Source organism: Dasypus novemcinctus, chromosome X (genome assembly GCF_030445035.2).
Source record: "Dasypus novemcinctus isolate mDasNov1 chromosome X, mDasNov1.1.hap2, whole genome shotgun sequence".
Lineage (NCBI taxonomy): Eukaryota > Metazoa > Chordata > Mammalia > Cingulata > Dasypodidae > Dasypus > Dasypus novemcinctus.
This window is the reverse complement of record NC_080704.1, coordinates 154,883,211-154,892,196: the sequence shown is the minus strand read 5'-3', so window position 1 is coordinate 154,892,196 and position 8,986 is coordinate 154,883,211. Positions and strand designations below refer to the sequence as shown.

General features: G+C 41.6%; 1 pseudogene; it reads right to left on the bottom strand.

The window, feature by feature from the left end:
- Positions 1-6,478: 6,478 nt before the first annotated feature.
- On the bottom strand, positions 6,479-7,137 carry LOC101427153 (polyadenylate-binding protein 2 pseudogene; annotated as a pseudogene).
- Between the last annotated feature and the right edge of the window lie 1,849 nt (positions 7,138-8,986).

The window sequence follows — 8,986 nt, the reverse complement described above, 5'->3', positions numbered from 1 at the left end:
TAAACCCAAAGTGATCAATCTCACTTTAGGTATATACCCAAAGAGAACAGGGTTGCAAATACCCATCATCAATTGAACAGATAAACAAATTGTGGTACATTCAAACAATGGAAGTTTATTCAGTCATAAGAAAGAATTAATTTATGATACATGCTGCAACATGGAAGAAATTTGAAAACATGCTCAAGACACATAAGGACAAAACTCGCTTGTTATAACTTATGACATCACTAGAAATAGCAAATTCACGGAGATAGAAGGTAGATTAGAGGTTACCAGGGGAGGAGAGATGATGGGAGGGGGGAAAGGGATAGCATTTTTTTGACCCCCCCAAAAAAAAGCTCAGACAAAAAAAAATAGTGACAATATTTTAGAAAAGTAAAAGCAGACAAGGAGCAGATGTGGCTCAAGCAGTGGAGTGCTCACTTCCCACATGGGAGGTCCCATGTTCCCCAAAGATCTCTCGAGAAAACTCTCTTTAGGAGACTCCAGGCCAATTCATTCTCTCTCTCTCTCTCTCTCTCTCTCTCTCTCTCTCTCTCTCTCCCCCTCCTCCATCCTCTTTTATTTTAAATTTCTTATCTGTGATTCTGACCTATGCCTATTATCTCCTCCAAATCTCAAGAAAGACAAGTCAAGACCTCCTAGTGGCCTCCTTAAAGCCCTCTGGCCTTTATAAATTTGAGGTATGGGACATTTTCCTTTTGTAAACTCAGCATGCCTCCCAGCTTCTCTAAGAGGGACCCTCTTAATTCCAAATCCTCAGACTCTGCAATGTTAGCAAATACCATCTTGAGGGTGAGTAGCCCCAGAGATCACATGATTTGTGGCCTTTAGGTAGCAGAGAGATGGGTCAGAAGTAAGGAGGCTACATGAATATAAAAACACATCAAACCTAAAGAAGTGAAAACACAGTTTCAATTGTAATGGTTCCATCAGGGGAAGTATTTGTTGATCCATACCAGTTTCTTGGATTTTTCATAATCCCCAATGCATAAAGATGAGTAAGTCACATGGTGTTTTGGTAAACGCCAACTCCACCCGGGTGTTGTCAGTTTCAATGTCCACAGCCACTTCGTCAGGTCCTCATCATTCCTGTGCCTTCCCAGTTGTCTACTAAGTAAAAAGCTCAGCACATTTTTGGGAGACAGGCTTGGTTTTAAGTATTCTTCAACCTTCTTCCTTGCACTCAGTGTAGACATTCTGGGATTAATTTCAGAACATCTTAATCCATGATGGCTTCACTCCACGAATGGCTTCAGGAAGAGAGCTGAACAGAGAAAGACTGAAAAAAATTGATGGAATCCATAATTATCTGTAGGAAAAAACAGCCCAAGAAGCCCTTTCTGTACTTGTACCTCCCACCACACACACACGCGCGCACGCACACACAATTGGTCATAAGAGTTTGCTTTGGAGCATCATCTGATTTGAAATGCCAATTTTATCATTTATTTGATTCTCACATAAACAAAGGCCTGTTTTTAGAATCTTTATTCTGTTCTATTGATATATTTGTCAATACCTGTGTAATGTTAATCCTGTAAAGTAGGTTTTGATTCTAGTATATCAAGTGCCCCATCTTGGATAATCCTCTACATTTTCTTTTCAATATAATTTTATATATACCCATCTGGTTTCACACACACACACACACACACACACACACACACACACACACCCTGTTGTAATTGATGGTTGGGATTGCACTCAATTCAGACTAATTTGGAGGATAATTTATATCATTTCAAAAATCAGTCTTCCTCTAAAGTAAGGGGGAAATGGAAAGGAGAAATGAGTTTATATGGCTACGAGTTTCTAAAAAAGAGTCTGGAGGCTGGCAGAAGGATTGCCCTCATGCACAACTGAGCAGAGTCAGAGAGACAGATAAAGCAGATACAACCCCCAGATATTGGTTCCTTTGAGGGCTAAAGAGACCCATGGGAGTTATGGTCATGGCCGATGGGGTTAACTACCAGGGCAGATGGCCCCTCTTTGGAAATGGTGTTTATGTGTGATGAATCTGGACTCAGATGGGATCTCCCTTCATAAGACTTTCATGCTAATGTGCTGGAGGTGCAGCTAATGTTGGGGTTTAAGATATATTTAGGGGATTTGAATCTCTGGACTGACAATGTGATAGCCAGGTCCTGAGCCTCAACAGACTCCAGCACCTACAATCTGATCTATTGGACTTACCACACTCAGCTAAGATGGAGTTGAAGAAGGACAACCACCACACCATGGAGCCTAGAGTGATTACAACTGAAAATGGGAGGATTGCATCCAGCATCCATGTGGAATCTGAGCCTCCTCTTGACATAGAGGTGCAATGGACACAACCAATCCAATGTCCACATAGAAGAGGTGGCATTGGATTGGGAAAAGTGGACATGGTGGACGATGGGTATGGGGAAAGGCAGGAAGAGATGAGAGGTGGCGGCGTCTTTGGGACATGGAGCTGCCCTGGATGGTGCTTCAGAGGTAATCACCGGACATTGTAAATCCTCACAGGGCCCACTGGATGGAATGGAGGAGAGTATGGGCCATGATGTGAACCATTGTCTATGAGGTGCAGAGGTGCCCAAAGATGTACTTACCAAATCCAATGGATGTGTCATGATGATGGGAACGAGTGTTGTTTGGGGGGGGAAAGGGAGGGTGGGGGGGTGGGGTTGAATGGGACCTCACATATATATTTTTAATGTAATATTATTACAAAGTCAATAAAAAAAATCAGTCTTCCTTTCCAGAAAAAATGGTAATTTTTGTATTCTTTTAGTGTCCTACTAGAAAGCTGATAAAATGTCTCATGTGTATTTTCCTTATTTTTTGTTATTAATCATATTTGTGGATGTTTTGTAATGTTCGTGAACAAACTGAATAGGATATTTTGTTTCTACTATATATTTTAATTATTAGAAGGGTATGCAAAATCTATTTTTCATGTGTTTAACTTATATCTACCAACCTTTCTTGACCTACTGATTAGGTGATTGCTTTGGTTTTTCTAGGAAGACAGTCCCTTAAAGTTTTGCCACTTCTTTTTGTTAATAAAACACTGTATATTAGTAATGGTTCTCATTCCTGTCCAATTTGTTTTAGACACTGAACACAGGTTTCAAACAGTCTTTGCATGATTATATATGTGCTAGGAGGAAAGACAAATGACTGGTACTTCTCTACCACTCAAGAAATTGAGTATATAGCCTTGATCCCTCTCACAACCCTCCATACCTAGGTTTCCTCAGTTGTCATGTGAGACTGACCAGAGTGGGGCAACCAATGTGGCCACAAGTCACATGTAATCATAATAGCCATATTAGATCCTCAGGAAGAGAGCACTATAAAACATACAAAGCCCTGTCCCTTGATTATATTCTTTTGACATCCAGTAAATATTCTTGCCCTACCTCTAGACAATACCTGCAAGGGTCCTACTTTAATACAAAAAATATACTTGTTCTATATCAGAGATTGGAAGGTAATCATACATGAGAAGTATGCCTAATCACAACCAAAATTACTACAATTAAGCACCTCATTTATGACATGAAGTGTGCATTATACAAGTAATAATTTCAGAGCCATGGTCAAGGCTGGATCCTGAGATTGAGAAGGAAGTAAAAACTCTTACCTTGAACTAAGTTCCTGATTGGAACTTGAGGTCCAAACCACTGATCATTGCCCAGTGGACCTGTTAAAATGCAATAAGCACAGTTAGTAAATTTGGGTAATCTCTCCTAAAAAAGAAGTTTTAGAGGAAAGATTTTGCACAAGACAAAAAACAGCTCTGAGGACCAGGTATCTGAGTGGCCAGAGAATAAATATGAATGATATTTTCTCCCTCTTCCAGCACCTTCCACTCACCGTATTCAGCCCTGAACCAAAAGTAATTCAAATGGGAACAGCCAGTGTTTGGATCTTTCAATTGGGTCACAAGGTTCTGAGGACCATTGTGAGTCACCATAACTATTCCTGAAGCATAACCAGTCAGGCCCTGGAACTCAGGGAGGGAGAATGTGAGGAGAAAAAGAATTTATTCCTCTCCTTTCTTGCTCTCTCCTAGACTAGTTGCTACTCTTACAAGAGCAGTGGCTGCTAAAAGAAACCCCAGTGGTCTACAGGGTAAAACTTCCAGCTACACCAAAATAGCATAGCTTATCTTTTAAAAATAGAGCATAGAGGGAAGCAGACTTGGCCTAGTGGTTAGTGTGTCCGTCTACCACATGGGAGGACCACGGTTCAAACTCCGGGCCTCCTTGACCCGTGTGGAGCTGGCCCATGCACAGTGCTGATGTGCGCAAGGAGTGCCCTGCCATGCAGGGGTGTCCCCGCATAGGGGAGCCCCACGCGCAAGGAGTGCACCCCGTAAGGAGAGCCGCTCAGCGCAAAAGAAAGTGCAGCCTGCCCAGGAATGCTGCCGCACACACGGAGAGCTGACACAACAAGATGATGCAACAAAAAGAAACACAGTTTCCTGTACAACTGACAACAACAGAAGCGGACAAAGAAGAACACACAGCAAATAGACACAGAGAACAGACAATTTGGGTGGGGGGGGAAGGTTAGAGAAATAAAATAAATAAATAAATCTTTAAAAAATAAAAAATAAAAATAAAAATAGAGCATATCTTTTATGTTAAACTAATTTAAAACTTACAGGACAGTTGCAAAAATAATACAAACACCATACAGAGAACTCCTACATAACCCCCATGCAGATACCCAGATCTACCAACTTTTAACATTTTCCCACAATTGCCATACCATTCTATTCATCAATTTTTCTATCTATCTATTTTCTAAACATTTGAGGGTAGGTTGTGTGCATCGGGTTTTTTGAATGCTTAATAAATACTTCCATGCACATTTCCTAAGAACAAGGATATTCACTTATGTCACCACCTCAAGTACAGTTATCAAGTTCAAGAACTTTAACATTGATGTACAGCTTATATTCTATACTCCAATTTCTTTCATATGTCCTTTGGGGCATTTTCTCCTCCATTAAACCCAGCCCAGGATCATGTATTGCCTTTAGTTGTTAATGTCTCTTTACTTTCTCTCATTTTTTAAAAAATTGTGGGATCCTATATAAACATGACTTTTCCCATCTCAACCACTCCCAGGCATACAATTCAGTGGGGTTAATCACACTCACAGTGTTGTACTACACTCACTACCGTCCTTTGCCAGAACTTCCCCATCACCTCAAACAGAAACCCCGTACCCATTATGTATTAACTCCCCTCCCTCCCTCTTGCCCTACTCCAGCAACCTGCAACCTACTTTCTGTCTAAATGAATTTGCATATTCTAACTATTTCATTCATGTAGAATCTTGCAACATCAGACCCTCTGTGTCCGACATATTTCACTCAACACAGTATCCTCAAGGTTCATCCATGTAGCTGCATGCATCAGAACCTCCTTCCTCTGTAGGGCTGAACAAAATGCAACTGTTTTTCCATCCATCTGCTAATGGGCCTTTGGGTTGTCTCCACCCCTGGCCATTGTGAAAAATGCTCATATTATCATCAATGCATAAATATCTGTTCGAGTGCCTGCTTTTCATTATTTCAGGGACACAGCCATAAGTGGGATTGCCAGGTCACATGGTAGTTCTAGGTCCAAAATTCTGAGGAACCGCCATACTGTTTTCTATAGTGATCCAACCATTTCAAACTCCCATCAACAATGTACTAAGTTTTCCTTTGCTCTTTATCCTCACCAGCGCCTGTTAATTCCCATATTTTTTTTCAAAAACAACTTTATTCATGATTAAAAAAAGACTCCCACCCCTTGGAAATGATCTAAAAACAAAACAAAACAAAATCCACCTCCCACTTCCCACTTCCTCCCATTACCTCCAAATAAAAGAGAAAAAAGGCAAAGGAAAAAACAAACAAAAAAAAACCCCTGAAAAACAAAAAACTCCAAAGCCCCATAACAAGGTCGTGCATTTCCCCAGGGGTAAGGGGAATTTATACTGGATCCACTGGGTGCAGAAAGGAGATCATCTGGCTACAGAAACCCAGAAACCAACAAAGAAAGACACTCAGAATAGAAAATGAAACACAAAAAGAAACAAAATAGATCACCAGACAATCTGGAAGGGCAGGGAGCCCCAAAGGAAGGGGTGGGGTCAGTGGTAGACCTGGCAGGACGGGAAGCTGGCAGGTGGGCCCTGTGAAAGGCAGGGAGAAGATGGAGGGAAGGTAAGAAGCAGAACAGTTTGGTGTCCTTCCAGAGCCCTGGGTGAAAAAATCCCTCCTACCACCTATGTCCACCTACCCTTGCACAGCCCCCCAGGAGGTGAAATGGGACTGGGAAACATGGGGAGCAGCTTGTGCAGTTGAGACGTGTCCATGGTGAATCCCCAAAGTGAATGAATGAGCAGCCCCGGCCCTACTCCCCCCACCTTCCCCTACTCCCCAAAGCAGGTCCCTCCTCAGTAGTTACAGGATTATCCCCCCTTCCACAGTATAGCATTTTAAATATATATTTTTCCATCAAGATCATCTTCTGTTTTTTTTAATTCTTTTTTCCCCTTCTTTCCTCTTTTTTTCCTCTCTCTCCTCCTAATATACACTTTTTTAAAGTAAAGGGAATACCATGATGTTGTTCTAGTCCAGCCCCTGTAGACATGACCATGGGGCCTACTGTTGAAACCACTGTAGAATCGAGAGTGGGAACAATTATAGTTGGTGGTCCTGGCATGGTAGTGGGCTGGTGGGAAACCCTGGTCTGTTATGCTGATGCCTGGTCTGTTCGTTCATTTTTGGATCACCTCGATTTGTTTTCCTCTAAAAAGGGACTTATCTAAGGTCAGGGAGGTTCTCACTGTCTCTTTTCTGGAGAACTCTATATATGCAAATCCTTTGGGATGGCCAGTGAATTTATCACAGCATATAGTAACACGGTTGACCAAATCTTAGCCATGAAAGTGTGCTTCTAGCTCTTCTGCTGTTGCACCATAGTCCACATTGCCATCACAGATGGAACGAGCATCAGCCTCCACCTTCTCTTCAATGGACACGATCACTGGACCTGCAATGCCTGGAGGTGAACTCATATTCTTCTGCCTCAATACCTGGTTCTGCAGTTCCTTTAGCACCTCAGCTTCTTCCTTCATCTCCCTGACTTGAGATTAGATTGCTTCCAGCTCCGGGTCCTCAATGGCGCTGTCCCCCAGGTCACCCTCGACCAGTCCCGGCTCTCCACCTGGCTGCCCAAGGCTCCTGAGCCAGCCCCAGGGTCTGGAGCTCCACGGGGGCACAGGGCCTGGTGGCTACTCTTCAGGCTCGGGATCCAGCTTGGGCTTCAGCAGCAGCTACTCAGGTTCCAGTTCCTCAGGCTCCAGGCTGTTACCATAGTCCCTTGTGCCCCCAGAGGACCCCTCTCCGGCCTCCCCACAAGCCCAGGAACAAGATGGCACTGCCACTGGCCAGGAGCCCCCACAGCCTACCTCCATATTTTGTGTGTGTGTGAAACATTTGTTACAAACTATGGATTAACATTGTCAAAACACTATTACTAACTGTAGCCCATATCTTACATTTGGGATATTTTCCCCAAATCCACCCTATTATTAACACTCTGTATTAGTATTATATATTTCTTATAGTTCATGAGAGAATGTTCTTATATTTGTCCTGTTAACCATAGTCCATCTTCCACCACTGGATCCCAGTGTTATACAGCCCTTTGTTTTTTATTAATATAAGCTGTTCAGAGTGTACATACAGTGGCTCTCATTTCATCACAGAGTTGTGCTGTCATCACCTCAGTCAATTTTGGAAAGTTTTCACTACTCCAAAAGGGAAAAAAATCACATGCCCCTTTTACACCCCCCCCCCATAGTTGTCTTGTAGAATTGATATAATATCTTATTTGCCATTGCTGCAAAACTATTACTGTTAACTATCATCCATAATTTACATTAGTTGTAATTTTTCCATGTATCACCATATTCCTAACACTTTGAAAAGAAAGAACATTCTTATATTTGTACTATTAACCACAATCTTCATTCAACACCGAAATCACTATGATATACAGTCTCTAGGTTATTCTCTAGTTTCCTTTCAATTGACATTTACTTCCCCAGACTACCCTTGTAAGCCACAATCTCTTTTATAAATCAGCAGTGTTAGTTACACTCACTATAATATGTCATCAACTCTATTCATTTCTACACTTTTACAATAACCCCTATTAAAAATTCTACATACATTGAGTATCAGCATCCATTTTCAACCCACATTCTTTTTCCTAGTAACCTGTACTCCAGAGTTTACTTCCGTGAGTTTTAATCATCATATTTAGTTCTTATTAGTGAGACCATACAATATTTGTCCTTTTGTGTTGGGCTTATTGCACTCAACATAATATCCTCAAGCTTCATCCATATTGTCACATGCATCTCAATTTCATTTCTTACAGCTGAATAGTATTCCATTGTATGTATATACACATTTTGTTTAGCCACTCATCAGTTGATGGACACTTGGGCTGGTTCCATATTTCAGCAATCATGAATAAGGCTGCTATAAACATCAGTATGCAAATGTCAGTCATATCCTTGCCTCAGTTCTTCTGAATATATTCTTAGTAACAGAATTGCTGGATCATATAGTAGTTCTATATTCACCTTCTTGAGGTACTGTCAAACTGACTTCCAGAGAGGCTGCATCATTCTATAGTCCCATCAAAAGTGAAGGCTTATTCTTATTTCTCCACATCCTCTCCAGCACTTGTAGTTTTTGTTGTTTTTGTTGCTGCTGCTGCTGTTGTTGTTGTTGTTTAGGAGGCAACAGGGACTGAACACGGGACCTTCAATGCGGGAAGCAGGCACGAAACCCCTTGAGCCACATCTGCTCCCTGTTTTTTTCCTTATGGTGGACATTCTGTCCATAAGGTGTGAAATGGTATTTCACAGTTTTGATCAGCATTGCCCTAATAGCTAGTGATGTTGAACCTTT